The sequence below is a fragment of the Diabrotica virgifera genome, chromosome 5 (genome assembly GCF_917563875.1).
Source record: "Diabrotica virgifera virgifera chromosome 5, PGI_DIABVI_V3a".
Lineage (NCBI taxonomy): Eukaryota > Metazoa > Arthropoda > Insecta > Coleoptera > Chrysomelidae > Diabrotica > Diabrotica virgifera.
The window spans coordinates 164,942,716-164,966,755 of NC_065447.1; the positions used below are offsets into that span (position 1 = coordinate 164,942,716).

Consider the following 24,040-nt stretch of genomic DNA (forward strand, 5'->3'; position numbering starts at 1 on the left):
CTTTGTGAATTTATAAACGAAATCAAAATTTTCGTTGAAAATACTATTTGTTTTTCACTTTCGCTGTCACATTTAGTAAAATCGCTATCATAATTATTTTCATCACTTTCGCTACTATGAATGTCATCATCAGCTTGCTCATCATCCATCTCATCGTCTGTTTCATTCTCAAAAATAATATCTCTAACAATCTCTGGCATTTGAGGCCCTTCAAACCATTTGAATTTATATGTGTTATCTTCAGCAAGTTCCCAACCATTTTGTTCAATAACCAGATCTGGCGTTTTTTTATAGGCGTTCAACCAAATACTTGTAATGTATCGTGTTCGTAAAAGATGTTGATATAGCTCAGATTGAGATGGTGGTAAAGTTGATGCATCAAAATATATATTAAATATATATTAAATTACTAACCAGCATTATTAGAAGTCACAGGTGAAGATGTCATTTTTTGATTAACTTCTAAACTTTTTTATTTACAGATGTAAAAAGTCTGTAGCAAGCATGATGGTATCCGCTCGTATTATCAACAGCTTCTGGTAGAATAATATCACAGTATTTTAACTTGCACATTTTTCTAATATTTAATTTTTCTTTTGCAGTTTCCAATGTTTTTTCACTAAATAAGTTCACAGCAGTATCTGTATCAATTGTACAATTTATTTTAAGCACGCAAGTGTATTCTGTTGCCATGTTGAAAACAGTTATATTTTGGAGTATAGGTATAATATATATTCAATACAAACGCCGACTCCGAAATGACAGTAGCAAGTACCTATACAATAGCGACAATTTAAGAGCAAATGCGTGAAGTTACGAATAATAAAAAGAACATCTTATTATTAATTAAATGTATGTTACTAAAATATTATTTTTATATTATTTCGATATTTCATTGAATTTTTTCTATCGATATAAACTTAGTGGCGGTTCTAGCCAGGGGCAGGGGGGCAGCTGCCCCCCTTCTGTTTTTACAGTACTTTTGTACTATAATTTTCGTTGAAAAGGCACGTTATCTTGTTTATTCACCGGTTGTGTTCCCTTGCCCCCCACTTTTTTTGGTCTAGAACCGCCCCTGTATAAACTGAATATGTACAGAAACTGAGGGTGTCCAATAATGGGCACATTTGACATAATATTCAAATACATTTTTGCTATATTTTATATAAATGTCTTAAAACAATTTTAAAAACTTATATAAATAATATAATAATTAAGCTCCACATTTTTGGAGCCTAAACTTTGAAAAATGTTTGTAGCATAATGTTTAATGGTATCAACTTTTCCGGGAGCTCATTTGATACATATTTCTAAGTACTTTGACAAGTGTTCAGTAAATATATTTTATAAAATGCACCGTTTTCCCGTTATTTGAGCTTGAATACATAGATTTGGGTAGTAGCCGAAAAAAAATATATATTCCATCACCTATAACTCACTTTTTATTAATTCTCAAAGGTTTCTCGAATAAGAAATCTCTTTTATTTTTTATTATCTTCAATTTTGGTAATCATAACTATTTTGATAAAACTTACAGTTTTTGAATTATTTACGAAAAACCGCTTTACATCATGCATTTATTTCACGAAAAATTCAAATCTTTGATCTTTAATAACTCAAAAAGTATTGATTTATTTTAATATTTAGAGGTAATAAATTTTGCTTAAAATTTGTCCCTCTATCGATTAGTGGGGTTATTTTTAATAAAATAGTTTTCACCTGTGAGAAGGGGTGGCATCCACCCCCAGGGTAAAAGCGCACGTTGGCACCATATCAGTTTTATTTCTTGAGGTATGCTCTAACTACTCACCAACTTTCATGTAAATCGATGGAGGTTTAACAAAATAGGAGATGAAAACCTTTAATGACTGCGTTAACTTTCCCCTTTCATCCCTTATTGCTACTCCCTGTATCCACTGAGGTGTCAGCCTGAAAGGGGTCATAATTATCAACATACAATAGACACATTTCACATGCCAAACTCCATATTACTTATGACGATGATTTCTCGCCTCTAGCTCTTAGACTATAACCCATCTTGTATCACTTATTACTAATATATCGATATCTAGTCGCATCATCTCTTGCTGTATATTCCTCATTTTCCCAGGTTCATACATACTTCTTACATTCCATGTAGCGATTTTGTAGGTGGATTTGTATATATTTAGTGAACAAGGATTTCGCTGACTAACCGCCTGGGAAGCCCTGTCGTTACTGTTGTTTCTTTCCCTGCCCCTGCCGAATCTTGGCATCCGAGAAGCATGTCATATGCACGGAGGATAGAGTGTACGCCATTTTACAATGTAAACACCCCAACTCCATGGCCTGACAACAACACGTGAAGGCATACACACGTTCAATAGTATAGTTGTCTGTTGTGATATTATTTTCATTGTCAGGTGTTCTTTTGATAGTCATGTTCTTCGTTTTTGCTTCGTTGATCTTAAGCCTCCCTTGAAATCATTACGGCGATTTTAACTTTATTCCCAGCTCTCCTAAATAACTCAGTTACCAATCTGATTGATAATTATCCATCTTTCAATGCTTGGCTTGTCCCTTATCTCTCATCCATTATTAGACGTAATATGTATCTTATATCTGGTTCCCCTAATATGATCAAAATACTTAAGTTTTTTTTCACTGGTTGTATTATTTCGTGTTTTTTGTTCATTCTTCGCAACACTTTTACATTTGTAATATAGTCTATCTACGGTATTCTACATACAGTTTTCATTATCAAGAAATCCCTTGTTATTTCTGTACGGCGGCGTCTTATATCTTTTTCTCTTTCTGTATCTTTCGTTATCCATACGTTAAGTTATTTATAGTGTCTTACTGTTTTTATTATTGTATTAGATATAGTTAAGATTTCCTCATTGTTTGTATGATTTTTAGTGATCTTCTGTTGATCGCTTCGATGTTCGGGACGAGGTTCGATACGGCATCCGGAGCATGTCTGGACCTACCTTTACAACCCAGATGTCTGGTTCTTTACCATCTTCTGACCTATTATCAACGAATAATTCCCTAAAGTCTAAAGTATTCTATCCATCTATTTAATTTTTGATTACGATTTTATGTCAAAGTTGAAAAATTCAAAATGGCGAATACGTAATAGCGGACCAAATTTCATAAAATTTGAATTAATTGGACCTAAATTGGTGCGGGAAGGTTTTTGACCTCACTAAATACGAATTATGATATCAAAATTAGAATATTCTAAATAACAGATCCTAAACGGCCAACTAGTCCAGGAACCGAAGCTTTGCACCTCGCAATTTTTACAGAATGTATCGATTTACTTGAAAATTGGAGAATAAGTAATGGATCCAAGGATCCAAATCTATATCATGCCAAAAGGCGCTTTTACCATGGGGGTGGTTGCCACCCCATCTCGGGGGTGGAAATTTTTATTATATTTTGACCGCAAAAGTTGGTAAAAACATTCATTATAAGCAAAAAACGTTCTATACATTTTTTTGATAAAATTAATAGTTTTCGATTTATTCGCTATCCAAAGTTTTCGACTTTTTGATCTTATTTTTTTCAAAAACCATTCAATTTAAACCCGTGCAACTTTTTGAACATAGAAATAACACTATAATAAAAAGTATGGTAGAAAGAAATCGATGCATTTAAATTCTGGTGGATGAGGGATTAAATATACTTCTCATTTTTTCTTAAAATACATTAGTCATCAATTTTTTTGCAGCATATTAGTTTAAATGTAATCGACATTTAGGCCCGGTACTTTATGTCTCGATTAACCGGGTTTTAATCGGGATCTCTTAGGGTCTCTTGCATTGTAATAAATGCAATTATAATTATTATTATACTTATTTATAATTATAATAATACTTAATATTGCTCATTTTAAAGGTCTTTTCAACCACTACAAAAGGTAATGTTAGCATTATACACCTAAAATCGACCGTTTTTCTGTTATTTCAAGTTGAATACACCGGTTTGAGCATGCATAAAAAAAAACAAACTCTTTTCATGTACCGTATCTCTTTTTTTTTATTATAACTAGAAGATTTATGAAGGAACGAATCTCTTTGTTTTTTTTTATAAGCTACAAAAATATTTTATATAGTTTTTTTTTTGTTAGATGCATAGTTTTTAAGGTATTCGCAGAAAACCGTCCGAAAAGGTGTCGTGTTTCAATGAAAATGGCCAATTTTCAACAACGAATAACTCAAAAAGTATTGAGTTTTCAAAGGTTCTCTAGCCACCTCCGTATTTATTTTAACCAAAAAATTTTCCAAACGCGAGAAGGGGTGAGAACCGCCCCCAAAATAAAAGCGCCATAGCATATAGGGTAGACTTTGAACTAGGAGATAAGTAGAGCCTATTTCCAAAATTTCATTAAAATCCATGCAGTAGGTTAGAATTCGGAGGTAATATCCTGTTCTTACTCTCATTGACTGGCGTAAAAAGTAAAAATCTTGCTGGAACCAAAATGTTTCAGTTGTACCTAATATTAACATGTGTAATAAATTTTTTTTAAAGTGTAATAATGCTATGTCAGCTTAAGAAATTGCAATCATCGAGGAATATAATTTATGAACATGAATAAATTTCCATCTATCCCATGGCTGAACAGCCCAATTCGAGCACTGGCCTCCCTAAGCAAAAATCTTCTTTCATTACGACCTGTAGCCTCCTCCACGATCGACTGCGATATCAATTGAATAAATTTATTTATGTCAAACAGAAATATTAAAATGGTGTCTTTCCACCACTTTTCCACTGAGAAAACTCCGAGTATCTTCTGCTTGATTACATAGGTATACCGGCAAAATATCAACTAAAATAGCCAACACATAAGAAAGTGTTAGAACAAACTGGTAGAACCTTTTACAAACATATAGCAGCACAAAAAGACTTTCAATAATAGAAAAACAGATTCTACGTACGTATTTCACCTTCTAGATTCTAGATCATAATCATTATTTTAATAACAAACTTAAAATTCCCCTTATTCAAAATAAAAGCCTTAAGTTATCCTTATTAGAATCTTTGGAAATTACATAACAGCTAACATGGAAATAACAGCTATAGTGACATTATTTTGTAACAAATTTTCTGGAAGTATCTAAAACAAAAGTTTTCAGTGTGTTATACTTAGATAAAATGTACTTCTATCAAGTAACTAAAGTATTTATTTTCAGAAAATAAATGGATCCAAACTCCTACACTAAAAAGTGATGTATGATTTTTTTAATAGACCTAACTAACCATATAACCAGGATTCAAAACGTCAAGTGTATTTGAAAAAGGCTATATCCAAATAAATTAATCGGTTAAACCTTATTAAAAGGTTCTGGTAAACTATATTAAAAGATTTAAAAAAAAACTAAAAAAGAAGACGACTAAAATGTTAACTTGATTTGACAAAGGCTGAACACGAATAAAATATTTAAATCTGAAGAACTGCATCTACAGTTTTATGAAAAGTCGAATTCGAAAGTTTAAAACAAAAACGGAAAGAAGATAAAAATAATTAATAGCAGTCTGACAGTCATCAACATTTATATTGTCTAGAATCAAATCGCGTAATTTTTCATGGGTTATTACATATAAATAAATTAACAATACAATTTATGGGACGTAAATTGTAAATTGTAGAATTCCCTCATCTTCCTTAGTCTCAGCATCCGTATGGCTTGCAAATTGTAGAAGCCTCGGAGGTGTAACCAGAGAAGGTTCCCATTGTTTTCATTCTGGTGGGATGTAGAATAGCATTATGTTGTTTTATATGCCATTATAGTGAAAACTTAGTCTTAATACAATTTAAATAAATATCTTTCATCAATCCTTCTCTTGGTAACACTATCGCTAATTAAGTGTGTGATTGTTTATAAAGTGATCAAAAGGGTAATTTGTTATTTCACAAAAGATAACAAAAACAGAAAATTAAGTTAGTAGGTTTTAGATAAATTTGTAAGGTCCCCTAGTAGTGGGTAAAATTTTCTGATAGAAATAATCAAATGTAGGTAAAATGAAAAAGATTTGGGCCCATGTTGGGCGCCAAATTAGTTTAACATACTGTCAACCTAATGGGTAGAAAAGATGCCCAGAAGTTGGGTACTATTTTAATTTTTATCGTAAAAATGAATCCAAGGGGATGTTCTGTCTTTGAATTTAGATTCAACGAAAAAATTCAGGTTTGAAGACGTTCACAATGCAACCAACCCTCAGGTGTTTTGAACGACGAGCGTTGGAAAGTGGATCAATATATCTAGACTGGAGATACTGACGCGGTATTCAAAACCAAGCCAAAAAGAAAGTAAAACATCGTACTAACTGCACAGGAAGTAGATTATAAAGAAAACCGAAATAAATAGAGAGACAAAGAAAGGGGCCACCTTAAAAATGCCATATTAATTAAAATGGAAATCTATAATAGCATGTACCTAAATTATGATTTGTTTATGGTAATCGCCATAAACTGCAAATTCCATAGGTTGGGCAACCGACATTGGAAGGGGCTCGTATACATATAAACCAGCAGTAATTCGCAAACATAACCTTGTTCCATAGTTCTTGGAATCTTTTTTCAATTATTAAAATGATCTAATGGGAGCTTTCTCCATGTTCATCATGCACAGCTCCACAACTTGGGGGAAAAGTCAAGGTGGGAATGAAGAAAATGGATTTTAAGAGACATATTACATCCGCGTTGTTGAGTTGTGTCCAGTAATACGTTTACTAGATTGTCACCTAATGTGGGCTGTATAACCAATAGGAATAGAGGTGACATGTGTAGGAGTAGTCCCATTCAATTAGCGTATGGCACAAATTTCGACATTTCATTAAATCATTAACTTCTTTACCAACAACTTCCTTTGAATTGTTTGAATTTCAACAATTACTTAATGGACACTTTTCTTTTATAAAACAAAGAGAGAGCAAGCCAAACACATTGGCATTGTCAAGGTTGATAAAACATAATAATTCATTCGTATTGACTCATTCTCTACGCCTTATAAGCGTTAAGTAACGACACAATAAAAATAGTAGTATTTTGTGTATCCTTTTGTAGTAAAATATGTAAATATATTTTAAATTCATGCCAATAAAACAGAACAGTCAAATATACGAGTAATCTTTTTTTGTAAAGAATTATTGCAGATTATACGGTGGTATAAAAAGTATCGACCCCAGTTTAAAACAAACCCCTAAAAAAATAACATCTTAACAAAACAATATCCAGAAAGTTTTTTGCATTATTTTGTATTTTGCATTATGTCTAAAATGTCAAGGATAATGAAATTTGCCTGTTTTATCGGGTATTTTAGTTTAACGCGAGAACAATGCACGAAAAAGAAGTAGTTTTCTGTACGGAGTAATAGCAAAACGTTTTAACGCGATAAACGAATTAGTCCAGGGTAATAAGCTTTTTTCCATGACACTTGAACAGCCAGGGTACCATAGAAAAAAGTGTTGTGTGATTGGGTAGAATGCGATCTTACCCTTCCAAAAATATGTCACGTATTTCAGCACCAGGGCCCGGATTACGTACACTCGATACGTATCGTATCCGCCATGTTTTCCCATAAGGCGCTACAGTAAAACATGGCGGATACGATGCGTATCGAGTGTACGTAATCCGGGCCCTGGTTAATTGGAAGGATATTACAAATCTGGCCTCCACGTAAGTGGTCTGTAGCTTCGACATGATAGGTGTGAAATTTTAAACGTTCTTGTTGTTGATTGGATAGGAAGGGTAGCGTAATCTAGCCTCCATACTAGGTACATCATAGCCTCCATACGGTACTTCCAATATTTAATATTATTTTATTCAAGTGGACAATAAAGGTAAAACACAAACAACTTTTGTTTCTTAATTATTTATTTATACAATAATGTGACATTTTACATAGAAATATGAGTATTTAATTTGGATTAAATAAATGTTTACTTTATGTTTAAACAAAACGCGAAATAAAGTGTGTATTTTAAAACTGTTGGATAAACAGTACCTACAATCAGAAAATCTCTACCTTACAATCAGAAAAACTTACCTTTAAAAAGGTACTCGATTACAAAATAACAAAAATATCAAAAAACACGACTGAATATCAGCTTTTTATCGTGACACAAACACATCACATAACCGACCATATAAAATAACTGAACGACAACGAACGAAGGAACACGAACACTGAACACAGATTCACGGATAGCGCAGGATTTGTCAAAAGTCATGTTCCACCAATCACAATGCCGACATCAGCGCCTCTGACAAAATGGAAGGAAAATAAATACGATTACATGTTTTTTATTAGAGTGCGCGGGGCATGCAGGGTACTGAAGCGTTTTTTCGACAGGTAATACCTATTGGGACCGTGCAAGTTCGGAAAAGCGACACCTGGTTTCTTCGCTCTGCACTTTTATTTACACTTTTAATTATATTGGCCAATCATATGGTCCTGGTTACTGGATAATTGTCAAGGCCATAGTCCAAACAAAAATAATAAGAAGAAAAAATAAGATGTAGGTTATGTTATCAAAACGTAAACAATTGTATGTAGTAAATAAAATTAGTTATTAAAATGCAGTACTGCAAGCAAAATACAATTAATTAAATTTACCTTTATATAATAATTGCATTTTTTTTTATAGCCTTTTTTCTATTCGAAATGTCGAATAAAGGCCTCTCCCATTTCTCGCCATTCATCTCTGTTGTGTGTGAGGCGTTTCCACATTGGTCCTGCGACTCTTCTGATGTCATCGCTCCAGCGCATTTGAGGTCTTCCTCTTGGTCTCTTCGCTTCGTACGGTCGCCAGTTTCCAACTTCCTTGCTCCATCTACCATTTTCGAGACGTTCGTTGTGTCCAGCCCATTTCCATTTTAATTTAGCCGCTTGTTCCACGGCATCCCTTACTTTTGTTTTGTTTCGGATTGCTTCGTTTGTTTGCCGATCTATTAGTGAGATACCAAGCATCTGTCGTTCCATGGCTCTTTGAGTTTTTCTAATCTTATCCATGTTCATTTTTGTGAATGTCCAGGTTTGAGCTCCGTAAGTGAGAACGGGAAGGATACAAGAATCGAACACTTTGGTTCGAAGGTATTGTGGTAAAAAAAATTGCATATCATATCAATATTGTGGGGCAATATTTAATTTTTCTTCTTAAATGACAATAGGTATAAAATGTACGTCAATTTGACAATTTCAATTGACAATATGAATTATTTAAGAAAGTTGCAATATTTCTCCGCTATTCGCGCACGATCGTTTCGCGTATCCCTTCCGAGTACTTGCACACCGCGAATAAGAGCAAATTGTAACTATTTCCTGCGTAGGGTCTGGCGGCCATTTTTATTTATAAACAATTAAGTGTCAAAAAATGGCATTTTTCACTTTTTTTTCAAATCAATGGAAAACAGGGAAACTTATGGTTTTTTTAGTACAAATATCTTCGAGATTATGGAAAAAGCTTTAAAATGACGTATTACAAAGTTTGATATACTTATTTATTGTTAATATAATTGCGAAAAAAGGTCGGAATTGCAAAAAAAATATTTTCGCAATAACTGTTGTAAAAAATTAGTGTACAGCTTTGAAATTTTTGCCAAATAAGGGTTCTTTGGTGCTTAATATGTGATAAAAATTTCAAAGCGATTCATTCAATTGTTTAAATTTTATTCAAATTGTTTATCCCAGAGAGCATTTTTTTGCAATAACATAAGTCAGAAGAAAATGACGTTAGAACCATTCTACAGGTATCAAATGAAAGATCAGGAGCTATATTTTCAATTTGGTTTAAAAAAAGTGAATAAAAAATGCATTTATTAGTAATAACTAATTATGCAAAAGTATCGTAAATCTTTCCTTATAAACTTTTTATTTTGTTAAATAAGAAATTATACATATTTATTACAATTTTTTATCAATACTGATATAGATAACATTACTTAGCGCTTGTGCACTTAAAACAGGGTAAAAAAGTTATTTTTTTTTTGGAAAAAGTTATTCAAAAAGTTTATAAAGAAAAATTGACGATACTTTTGCATAATTATTTATTACTAATAAATGCATTTTTATTCACTTTTTTAAACCATGTTGAAAATGTAGCTCATGCTCTTTCATTTGACACCTGTGGAATGGTTCTAAGGTCATTTTTTTCTGACTTATGTTATTGCAAAAAAAATGCTCTCTGAGATAAACAATTTGAATAAAATTTAAACAATTGAATGAATCGCTTTGAAATTTTTATCACATATTAAGCACCAAAGAAACCTCATTTGACAAAAATTTCAAAGCTGTACAACAATTTTTACAACAGTTATTCAGAAAATATTTTTTTTGCAATTCCCTCCGCCCTCCGCTACGCGTCGGGCAGTAAACTTCATTCTCGGGAGGAAAAGTAGCACTTTCCTCCCTTGTTATACAAATAGCTATTTTGTTTCTTGTACTAAGCGATGAATTCGACCTGATGGAAGTTCATTTTATCTAACAATAAAACAATGACAACTTTCGTTTTCAATACTTCCACAAAATTGATTACAAATTAATGTCACTACAGATGTTTCAGCAGAGTGACTTTTTCAAGTGATGTATTTTACTGTGTGTCTTCACTTTATAGTTTTTAACAGACAATCCATGTTTCATTTCTAAAAATGATATGAGCTGTTCACCGTTTCTCGGAGAGTACGTTATAGGCCTTAAGGCGAATTTAGACTATTCACTTTAGATGTACACTGTGGATGATTCATCTGCAACAAAAGGTATAAACATACTCTTCATCTACATTTCATCCAAGATGCACATACAAAGTAAACAGTGAACGAAGTAGAACGTCTTCCTACTTTCGATGAACTGGCTGGATGATTCATCCACCGTGAACCCCTAGTGTAAAGTGTAAACTTGTTTTTTTCGGATCACTAAACATTCGATGGCATCAAAACACAGTCGAATACATTTTTATATTTTGATACAATTTGTAAAATGGCTTTTCAGTGGAAAGACGAACATATGCATATATTTCTCGAAGTATATCGTAATCATGAGTGTCTGTGGAATAATAAATCTGAGGACTACCGTAAAATATACATCCGTGAAAATGCATGCTAGTTTGTACTAAAACAGCCAAATTTATCTGGATTAAAATATAGGCGACATAAAATCAAAAATAAAAACTATCCGCACACGCTATTGTTCCGAGTTATCAAAAATTATAAAGTCAGAAAAGAGTGGAGCAGGAAGCGCTGATGTTTATACTCCTCGTTTATTGTGGTTGAAAGAGGCAAACTCCCTGATTTTTTTCTAATTTTTAACATTCTTCTAGTAATGCTTTACTTATTAACTCCACGCCTGGACTATTCGCCATTTTGAAAACGCTTTGAAACGAATTCCGTCAGTGAAAATGTAAATTGCTGACCTTTCAATCTACACTTTCACTATTCATGTACACTGTGAATGATTCATCTGCAATGAAAGGTATAAACATACTCTTCGTCTACATTTCATCTAAGATGCACATCCAAAGTAAACAGGGAACAAAATAGAAGGTGTTCCTACTTTTGATGAAATGGTTGGATGATTCTTCCACAATGAACCACTAGTGTAAAGTGTAAACTTGTTTTTTTCGGTATTTTTGTCATAAATTTATATTTTGATGCCTACGTAAAATGACTTTTCAGTGATACGATATGTTTCTAGAAATATATCGTAATTATGAGTGCCTGTGGAATAATAAATCTGAGGACTACCATAAAATAAATATATTGTTTGTGAAAATGCAAACCGGTCCCTACTAAAACAGCTACATTTATCTGGATTAAATATGGGCGACATACAATCAAAAATAAAAACTATCCACACTCGCTATTATTGTAGAGTTAGCAAAAATTAGGAAGTCAGAAAAGAGTGGAGCAGAAAGCGCTGATGTTTATACTCCTCGTTTATTGTGGTTGAAAGAGGCAAACTCCCTGATTTTTTTCTAATTTTCGACATTCTTCTAGTAATTCTTTACTTATTAACACCGCGCCAGGACTATTCGCCATTTTGAAAAGACTGTGAAATAATTTCCGTCAGTGAAAATGTAAATTGCTGACCTTTTCAATCTACACTTTTACTTTTAACTCGACACTAGTTACTTAACTTACCTAACAGGGTTACAGATGCAAGTGGTGCCAGGAACTGTCCGAAAGGATCTTCCCGGCAAAAATGCCATACGATATTATTATTATTATTTTAGTCTTTAACTGAATAAGTTGAAAAGAAGGGAGCTGTTTCTCTCAAGTTGATCATTCAGAATTATATCTGTATTTTTGAATTTATTAATTTATCATGCAAAAAATATTTAATGTCTTAACTGCCAGAAGTAATCCTGCATTAGTTCCCAATAGTTCTTTCCAAAACTGATGTATTTTCCATGACAATTATTTATTTATTTTTTATTTTCCTGTCGTCACTGAATAAGCGCAACTTTATTTTACTCCTGTTAATTATAGAAAAGCAACCAACCATAGGAAATTGTAGGCCAGGTGATAGTTAAACTATTAAAAATGGTAATACACGTTTTTTTGTCTGTGTATTTAAATGCATTTTATTTTTTATGATTACCTTAATTTAAGCGCACTGTTGAGTTTTAATACCGTTTGCAGTACTTAACGATAAGGTGTAAACCTTGAAAATTCTAGCTTCGCTGAAAGGAGAGCTGAGTGCAGTGAAAGTAAGAAAATGTTGAAGAATTCGTAAAGTAATGTGACCGACGTCAGTGTTAAAGTCGACGTAAAGTTAAAATAACTACCTATTTCCTAACTAGTGCGGAAAGTGATACTTTCACGCACGAGACTGCCGTTGACCCGAACGACGCGATAGGGCAACCAGTCGAGTGCGGGGAAGACACTTTCCGCATGAGTTAGGAACAATATTTTTTCTAGGGCCGTACGTTTGGAAAAAAGCCACAAAAAATAGAGTTTTATCAATTTTTATTTAGAAGTGAAAATACACAAATTAATTCTTTGACAAGGTTGTCAAAACCAAACTTTCAATATAATGGGTTACCAGACGACGATATTGGTTTCCATGACGACGATTCAAAACCATTGTAATTGTCTACTGATCTGACTTTTAAATATTATGTCAAAATAATTCTATTTCATCGAATTATTAGTAGTAATTGCACAAGAGCTCTAAAATTATTGAATTTTTCCCGAGTGACACTCTGACAGTTGTAATTTCACTAGCCGAAGGCGAGTGAAATTATGTCAAAATGTCACGAGGGCAAAAATTCTATATTGATTTTAGAGATCGAGTGCAATTTGTTGCGATTATTTCATGAATAAAACTGTTCAACACCAAAATTTTATTGTAATTTATTTATGTAAGTACAAATTATTACAATTAAGCACACAGTTGTTATAAATATTAATTTGACGGTTGAAAGTCATCACTTTTATAATTTTTAAAACATTAATTGTCATTAATGTCACTGTATGTATTTTTTCGTAGCAACGAAGGGCATCTGACGTAATATACTTGACGACGGGAAATTATCAAAAATTATCGATTTAATTTAGATTTTTGTAGCTTTCTATTGGTCAGAATCTCCTATGAATGAAATAATCAGTAGTAATTGCACAAGAGCTCTAAAATTCTATATTAATTTTAGAGATCGAGTGCAATTTGTTGCGATTATTTCATGAATTAAACTCTTCAAAACCAAAATTTTATTGTAATTTATTTATATAAGTACAAATTAGTACAATTAAACAAACAGTTGTTATAAATATTAATTTGACGGTTGAAATTCATCACTTTTATAATTTTTAAAACATTAATTGTCATTAATGTCACTGAATGTATTTTTTCGTAGCAACGAAGGGCATCTGACGTAATATACTTGACGACTGGAAATTATCAAAAATTATCGGGTATAATATCACAAGAGAGTGAGAATAAATTGAAAATAATGCGACAGTTTTTCGAAAATTTATTGTCTGGCAATAGACACGAGAGCCCGCAGGGCTCGAGTGGCTATTGCCCAATGACAACAAATTTGAGTAAAAATTAAGCATTATTTTCTTATTTATTCTTACTGTCGTGTGATATTCGTAAGATTGTTTTTTAATACGTATATTATGGATATTTTCTTAAATGTGACAGTTGTCAAAACTAGGAAACTGGTTGCCATTAAACAGAAACAATCTACTTAAAAAAATTATATCGGTAATTTTCTACAGTAGATAATTCTCAGTATAATTTTAATCTGATTGGACATAATTAAACTCGTGATCAAATATCTTACTATACGATTGGAAGTTAAAATCATTAAAAAATAATCGATTTAATTTAGATTTCTGTAGCTTTCTATTGGTCAGAATCTCCTATGAATGAAATAATCGCGCTAATTTCATTAAAACATGAACACAATAAGATAAAGGGTACCCCCCGTTAAGATAGGCAAAATGCCCTCACTCTCAGAATTCAATTTTTTTAATTTTTTTACGTTCTGTGCAATTAAAAAATGAGATAACGCGGATTTTTAGCTCGCCACCCCCCTTACCCCTCCCCCCACAGCCAAAAACGTAGATTTTTAGATTTAACTTTTTTTAGTTGGGTTGCAATTGATTGAAAAATTTCAAAAAATTGACACGTATAGCTGAGGCTTTAACAAAACATGTCCATTTTTTATGGACCTTTAGATCGAGTGTACATAACCTCAAATTTTTTTTTAACTATTTTAAAACCTATAACTTTTTTTTTGGAGGGGGCTGCAGGTCCAATTTTTTTTGCATTTTGTGTATTTTATCAAAAGCTATCTCTCTGATTTTTTTCAGATTTTTCTGTCAGGTGCGCCATCTTGAAAAATCCGGAAAACTGTTTTTTGGGGGGTTTTTAGGGATTTTCTCCATTTTATAGACTGCAACATAGATCAACTCAAGGTTTTGTTAATAGATTATGTATAATTTGAAATACATGAGTATTTTAGGATTATCAAAATTGGGCAAAATACCTTTAAACCCCCCAAAAACCATGTTTTTTTAAGTTATGTAAGGGTTTTTGCGGGCTTAATGATATTATTTTTTGAGATCGATACAGCCTGAATTTTTTTTTCATTTTTTTTACGTTATATGTGAATAAAAAATAAGACTAATCGCATTTTTAGCACACCACCCCCCTGCCCCCACAAAAACGTCAATTTTTCTATTTTTTTTTTTTTGTTTACAGTTGCAATTAATTTAAAATTTTTATGAGGCGTCTACAAAACATATCTATTTTTTATAGACCCGTGTAGATCGAGTGTACAATACATACATATAACCTCAAAATTCCTTTTTTATTTTCTAACACGTATTTTTGACTTCCATTCGATATTTTTTTAAAATGTCCAATGAATATTGTACATGTACATCTCTCTCTCGCGGACGGCCGCTTCAATACATGCTTAGCGCTCATTTTTAATTATTAAAAATAATAGTTAGCAATAAAATAATGACAAAAATTTCTTTAGGCTATTGCAGGGAGGCTTTAAACTTTGAGTTGGTCACTTTATGACTTTTATAATAATAATTTTTAACCGAGTTATTAAGCCTTGAAAATGGCCATTTTCGCATTTTTCAAATTTGAAATTGCATGTAACTCGTCAACAGTCAATTTTATAGAAAAATCACAAGATACCTTTTTTGCTCAGCTTGATCCAGAGAATCTAAAACAAATTTGTCCGAAGTGAAGAAATTGATTTTTTGAATTCGTTTAAAAAAATGTTGAAACAATTTTCCGATCGCGGTACTGCCTGGTACCTTGTGGATTTGTTATAAGAACCTGTTTTTGAGTAAGTTTGTGCAAAAAAATAATCGGAATAATTTACCTAACGGGACAAGCATACAGCGTGGACTATTTGCATTAGGAGCCAAACGTAGATGGTTTGTAAAATACACAAAAGACAAAAAAAAAATTAGCAGCCATCGCCAAAAAAACTTATACGTACCTATAAAAAAACAAAAAAAATGAGGTTATAATATGTACACTCGACCTTCGGGTCCATAAAAAATAGACGTTCTGTAACAGGCTCAGCTCTGCGTGTGAATTTTTTGTAATTTATAATTTAATAATTAGGTACTAACTATTCTAAATGCGACATAAGCCACAATTTAACTAAAAAATGATTTTATTAACGTTTCGACGTCCACCACGGACGTCGTTGTCAAAATACAAAATATTAATAAATTAAACAAAAAGGTTGATTGGTAAAAAACTCTTCTAATAATTTAATTTAATCTGACTTATTTATATAGATCGTCCCAAACCATTTTTTCAGTGCGTCACAGATTATCGAATTCTCTCTATCGCATTACAGATGGAAAATAAAATCATTTTTTAGTTAAATTATGGCTTATTTCCCATTTAGAATAGTTAATTACAAAACTGCCACAAAGAAATAGCTTCAGAACAACATTTTTAACCTAATTGCAAACCAAATTAAAAAAAAAATAAAATCGAAAAATTGACATTTTTGGCTGTGGGGGAGGGGGAATAGGGGAAGTGGGCTAAAATTGCGGTGAGTCCTAATTTTTTAAAATCATATAGAACGTAAAAAAATAAAAAATATATTCAGGCTGTATCGACCTCAAAAAATATCATTAAGCCCGCAATAACCCTTACATAACTTAAAAGAACATGGTTTTTGGGGGGGTTTAAAGGTATTTTGCCCAATTTTTGATAATCCTAAAATACTCAGTTATTTCAAATTATACATAATCTATTAACAAAACCTTAAGTTGATCTATGTTGCAGTCTATAAAATGGAGAAAATCCCTAAAAACCCCCTGAAAAAACAGTTTTCCGGATTTTTCAAGATGGCGCACCTGACGGAAAAATCTGAAAAAAATCAGAGAGATAGCTTTTGATAAAATACACAAAATGCAAGAAAAATTGGACCTGCAGCTCCCTCCAAAAAAAGTTATAGGTTTTAAAAAAGTTAAAAAAAAATATTGAGGTTATGTACACTCGACCTAAGGGTCCATAAAAAATGGACATGTTTTGTAAAAGCCTCAGTTACACGTGTGAATTTTTTGAAATTTTTATGTCAACTGCAACCCAACTAAAAAAAATTAAATCTAAAAATCTACATTTTAGGCTGTGGGGGAGGGGTAAGGGGGGTGGCGAGCTAAAAATCCGCGTTATCTCATTTTTTAGTTGCACAGAACGTAAAAAAATTAAAAATATTGAATTCTGAGAGTGAGGGCATTTTGCCTATCTTAACGGGGGTACCCTTTGAAATAAATTAGTAAATAATATCTAAATATTAGTTTATTGCATGTATTATAATATATTATAATGCCATATTACAAGGTATTTTACTTTCCCGCACTTACTTTTAAAAACTTACTTTTACGCACGCCGTGCGGGAAAGTGCAACTTTCGGAAACGAAATGCGTGCGTGAAAGTGGCTCTTTTAGCACGGCCGTAGAAAAATAACTATTTTAACACACACTTTTGTAGAAAAAATATTTTAAATAAAATCGGTATTATTCTGTTCCTCAAGTGAATGTTTGTTTATACCAGTGATGTGGGAGGGAGGGGATGCGGCATACGGTGAAGTAGATGGGCTCGGTTTCACTCGCAAAACGCTCCATCCAATATGGCGGAACAACTCTTTGGTATATAGTATATTCTGCTCTATATAAAATATATAGTTATAAAATTATATTATATTATATAAATATATAAATATGTAATTAATAATTTTAATAACTAATTAATAACACATTCCATATATAACGTATAAAAATCTGCCCGTCGCCAAGTTGGATGTAGCACAAAAGTGTCAAATCAAGTGGTCCCATTTAGTAAATACAAAATCATCCCTTATGTCGTATCACCTCTCTCCCACATCCACATCACTGGTTTATACCATTTATATCGGCCATTTTACTGCGTTCGACCTGCCCTCTATTTCATTTTCAATCGCGAATTATTCCATACATTCCATGTTGCTCAATGTCGCTGATACGATGTTGCCGACTATTTATCCAGTGGGTATAGAAATTTAAATCGATTTAAGGAAATACCGCTTTATAGGCCTGGATCCCGCATACCAAAAAAAAGTTGATTAATATCAAGCTGAAAATTTGTTAATAGCTTAACGGTGTCTAGTTGAACAAACTTCGATGAACGGGAACACTGGAACAGGGGAAGTTTTAATTGTGGAACAGGTTAAAAATTTGGAACGTCAGACTACGAAAACGTTGCATGTATTTTGTCGGACAGAACTTCCAATTGATTTGTTACCCTTTCATTAAACTCTCATGCAAAAATCAGACTGCTATTTATCACCAACATAATTCCTGTCAGGACCTTAAGAAGATGGGAGTTAGAGAATGGGTAACCAGAAGCAAAAACAGGAACGAATGGAGAAAAATTGTAGAAGATAACAAGTCACACAACCAATTGTAAAACCAAAATGTGCGAATTGATTCACCGCGGCAAACGAATCGGAAGAGCCCAAAGAGGGCGGCAATCACTCCGCTAGGAGTGTAGATGCCATGATGATGAATTCCTGTCATTTGACATGTTCTACCTGTCGGACTTATTAAAATGCCCAATTGGTGATAAATACCAGTCTGATTTTTGCATGAGTGTTTGATGAAAGGGTTAACAAATCAATTGAAAGTTCTGTCCGACAAAATACGTGGAACGTTTTCGTAGTCTGGCGTTCCAAATTTTTAACCTGTTCCACAATTAAAACTTCACCTGTTTCAGTGTTCCCATACATCAGAGTTTGTCCGACTAGACACCGTTAAGCTATTAACACATTTTCAGCTTGCTATTAATCAACTTTTTTTAGTACGCTGGATCCCTATTAGATTTAACCAAGATAGATTGTTACCAAGGATTCTGCATTCCGACCTAAAGAGAATTTTCTCTTTCTTTAAATCAATTTGTTTTATAATCTCGTATGCCCTTATTTATTCTACAAGGGTTAAGGCAAGTTTTGATGATGCAGACTTTGGTTCTCTCGTATTGGTCGTCTGTTTCGTCATTAACGGGCAAGAAAAATGTCCATGTCAAACGCAATGTTTCACAAAATGCAGTGTTCCGGGAAATTTTTATACTATAGGTAAAAAAAATTTAAATATTCCACGTAGTCCTGTCGCCAAGGGGGATACAACGGCCTCCTTAATTCAGATGGACTTATCCAAGTTTTTTTTATATATTTTGACCCGTAGAATACGAATTTTTTGGGTAACAGTTGATCCGGATGTCGATAAGATTGTTATAGACAAAGAACTTGAGGAATTACATAACAGGGATTTCTCGCAAAACAAAACATCTTTTTGTATTTTTTGGGTCATTTTAAGCAAAAAATATTCCTACAAGTTTTTTCGTAGAATGCATAGTTTTCGAGATAACCGCGGTTGAACTTTCAAAAAATCTAAAAATTGCAATTTTTGATCCCGAATAATTTTTGATTAAAAAATAAAGTAGCAATTCTGCTTACCGCGTTTGAAAGTTTAAGTCAAATTATATCGGTTTTGATTATTTGCATTGTTAAAAATTAATTTTTTTATTGTTAAATAAAGCTATAAACACAGTGTTTCCCGTGCTAATACATGCGTTTTAACGCATGCTACGTAGAAATTGCCTCGCTTGCACTTGTAGCTACTCTACCTACTCGTTCGATTTTAAATGAGAAATCATTGAAAACATCACTCACGTACTAGGTTTTTATAGCTTTGTTTAACAATAAAATAATAAATTTTTAGCAATGCAAATAATCAAAACCGATATAATTTGACTTAAACTTTCATATGCGGTAAGCAGAATTGCTACTTTATTTTTTAATCAAAAGTTATTCGGGTTCAAAAATTGCAATTTTTCGATTTTTTGAAAGTTTAACCGCGGTTATCTCGAAAACTATTAATCCTACGAAAAAACTTGTCAGAGCATTTTTTGCCTAGAATGACCCAAAAAATACAAAAACATGTTTTGCGAGAAATCAGTGTTATGTAATTCCTCAAGTTCTTTGTCTATAACAATCTTATCGACATCCGGATCAACTGTTACCCAAAAAATTCGTATTCTGCGGGTCAAAATATATAAAAAAAACTTGGGTAAGTCCATCTGAATTAAGGAGGCCGTTGTACCCCCCCTGGCGACAGGACTAACGAATTTATCACAAAAATTAAATTTATTACAAAAAGTTATCTTCTTATGTATTTCATCTTGGTCGCGTTTATCATTGATTTATGTTTTAGCCCAGTCGGGATAGCATTTGACCTTGCATTACGAGCTGCCCCAAATTTTATTTTTCTAACCTTTAGGGAGGGTCAATGTTAGTATAAATTTAAAATCTCGACTGAATTCCACCGTTGCGTTAGCCGCCATCTTGATTTTAAACGAGAACCGTTTTTGCTCAATATCGCCGCCATTTTCAACTTTTCGACAAAAAGTGTAGAAACTAAAATTGTTGAAAATGCGATGTTCTATAATTTTGTTCATTATAATTTTTTTCGTGCGGTCGATATTTTCCGAGTTATGGGGGGAAATAGTGACAGTTTGAGCATAATTATGGAATTATTGAATTATCTCGTTTATTATTAGTTTTACAAAATGAAGAGAATTAAATTTTGTATAATTTTGATGTCGTTCTTTTTTTGATAAAATCAATATTTAACCCTCATCCGGGCAACACATTTTACTTACGTAACCGGGCAACCCGGGTCCGTTGGGCCCACCACTGTTCTTGAATGTACTATTCATATTTACCCATATATTTTTCTAATATTCTTTTTTTTATTTTTTATTAAAGTTAAATTTAAATTGTCTAGATTAAAAAAAGGTGCTCTTATAGTATGCGGTCTACCTCGAGGGTGCTTACACTTAACTGGCTTTGAATATACTGCCTTGAAAGGACACCTTTCTCGATACGGAACAAGTTGCTCATCTACCGTTAAATTTTTTCCTGGTAAATAGTTTTCTTCTCAAAGTTTTGGTTAACTTGATTCCACACATCGCGTATTGCTGCTAATTTGTCGATCCTTAGGCATATAGCTCTGTAGAGTTGCAATATTTCAAGTTCCCTATCCCCAGGACTTTTTCGGCTTCTCTATTTGTACACTTCACTATTTCGTTCACAATTTTTTCGTCCACAAACAAATAAAAGGGATCAACAGGACCATCTACATTTTGACCAGGGGCAAACATTACTTTGTGCACTTTGCTTTTTATTATGTCGCAGGATCGCATACGTCCTGTCAGTTGTAGTTGATTCTTCCAGTTAATTCCATCCTTAGTTTCAAAAATTACACACTCTGAAATTGGGGAACTTGTAGCTACACATTCTTCTTCATTATCAGTCAATACTACTTGCTGATCATCCTCTTCACTTGCTTCCGAAAGCTGATCTTTAATTTCAGAGTCACTTTCAATACCACCTACTTCAGGAGATTCTTCATCATCGGAGTCCCATAAATTATTAGCAATATCTTGCAGTTCTGCAGCTGATAATGGATTTCGGTACATTTTATTCGCAATATGTACTTTCACTGTAATTCCATCTAATTTTAGGAGCTTAGTTGTAGACACTAACATCGATATCAAACGACTGATAGCAGATGCATTATTTATTTCAAAAGATGTATAGGTACCCACCTAACAATATTATTTCATTTCAACAATGATTATCAGTTTTTAAAATTCATTTAGAATAGATATAACACCTATTGTCGACATCTCTTTGATGTTCACATAAAATAGATGATTACATTGTTTGTTACACGTTTAGACTTTATTATTGGATTTACGGAATCATAAAGTCGTTTAGATAATCCACAAAAACATTACCTGACTGCCAGATTAACTTCTGTAACAAAGATTTACACTTTAGGTGTAAATACAAATAGGGTCCGATGGGCCCGTGTTGCCCCTTTAAGTGACAAAATTATTTCGACGCAATAATTTCAAAAATGATAATGAATATTTTGAATAGCTCATGACTATGTTGAAGTAAACATACTTCTAAACAAATTCAGTGATGCATAAAATTCAATAAAATTTTTTTATCAGTTTATGATAAAAGAATTAGCGTCTCGGGCCCGTTGGACCCACCTTGCCCGGATAAGGGTTAAGGTGGTACGTATGCGGTAAAGGTACGAGCGTAAGACCTGATTGATTTTATAGCAATTGTTTTTGTTCAATATATCCGCCATTTTCAACTTTTCGACAAAAAGTGTAAGAACTGAAATTGTTGCAATTACTATTTACTACAATTTTTCGACAGAACCAGTGGCTGGTCTACAAGGGGGGAATGGGAAAATTCCCCCAACAGGGTCCAAAATTTAAAAAAAATTGTTGAAATATTAAAATATATTAGCTGACATGAAACTTAAAATATCGACAAACAAATTCCACCAATAGAACCCGCTAGTTAATAAAATTAAGTGAACTTAATGCATATAAGTTATTATTTTTGTCTTTTATATACTTAGTTTGGTTGATGTTTCATTGGAAGTTTCCAAAATTGTATAAAATATAATTCTCTTTATTTTTGTTTGTGTACAATTATATCGTAAAGTTAATAATAAATGAGACAATTCAATAATTATGTTTCCCCTCCGCTTCCACTAGTTTCCCCCTTAACTCGGAGAATATTGATCGCATAAAAAAATTGTGCAAAAGAAATTGTAGGAAATTGCATTTCCAACAATTTTAGTTCCCACCATTTTTGTCGAAAAGTTGAAAATGGCGGAGATATTAAGCAACAACAGTTCTCATTTAAAATCAATATGGTGGCTAGTGCAACCGCGGAATTCAGTCGAGATTTTAACTTTACACTACTATTGATCTCCCCTAAAGGATAGAATTATAAAATTTGGGCAGCTCGGAAACAAGATTCAATTAAATAATTTACTCACCCCACCACTTTTTACTATTTTCCCATGTAACTCGGAAAATATCAACCGCATGAAAAAAATTGTTAAAAAGAAATTGTGGGAAATCATATTTTGAACAATTTTATTGAAAATATTGTAGATTTTGAACAAAAACACTTGATATAAAATCAATCAGGTCTTACGCTCGCGATATTACCGCATACGTACTACCTTAAATATTAATTTTAGCAAAAAAATGAAAGAAATTAAAATTGTGTAGAATTTAATTCTCTCTATTTTTGTATAGGAACATTTTTGTCGTGAAACTAATAATAAACGAAATAATTCAATAACTATGCTCTAACTGTCAATATTTTTCGCCTTAACTCGGAAAATATCGACCGCCCGAAAAAATTGTAATAACAGAAATTATAGAAAATCACATTTTCATCAATTTTGGTTCGTATACTATTTGTCGAAAAGTTGAAAATGGCGGAGATATTGAGCAAAAACGGTTCTAGTTTAAAATCAAGATGGCTGCTAACGCAACTGCGCAATTCAGTCGAGATTTTAAATTTACACTACTATTGACCCTCCCTAAAGATTAGAAGAAAAAAATTTGGGGCAGCTCCTAATGCAAGGTCATAGGCCTGTTATTCGTCTAACCCGACTGGACTATTTCTTTTGCACAATCCATGTTTCCGTCATTATCGGATTTACTATGCTGTTATATTAGGTATATACTCCGAGATTAGTTTTGTTATCTATTTCTGACTTTCCAAAAATTGTATTATTTGAAGAGTAATACACGTTAGTAGCCTTTTTCAGTTTTTTACTTATTGCCACGTCCGTTTTCCCATCATCTGTTATTATATTTCCCAAATATTCAAAAGTATATACATACTTGTTCTATTTCTTGTTCCTTTACTATTATATTGGTAGTTCTTTCTTTTTTCTCATTTTCATTGATTATCATAAGTTTTGCTTTATTGAGATTAATTTCTCTACTGGGTCTGTGATTAAAACTATTTACCGTCAGCGTATAGAAGGGAGTTAATCGTTATTGCATTTAAATTTTTGTATCCTACTATCTATATAAAAAAGTTATCAAAACGAAATATACCATTTACGAAGAATTGGTCTTAAACAAATTTAGAGTAATGTTTTGAAATTTTCAGATAAAAACTCTTAACGCGGGTCCAA

General features: G+C 32.6%; 1 protein-coding gene across 3 annotated transcripts in view; it reads left to right on the forward strand.

Annotated features, from left to right (window-relative positions):
- LOC114341169 (sodium-independent sulfate anion transporter) overlaps positions 1-24,040 on the forward strand; it is a 127,092-nt gene that overhangs the window by 6,801 nt on the left and 96,251 nt on the right. The window lies entirely within an intron of this gene.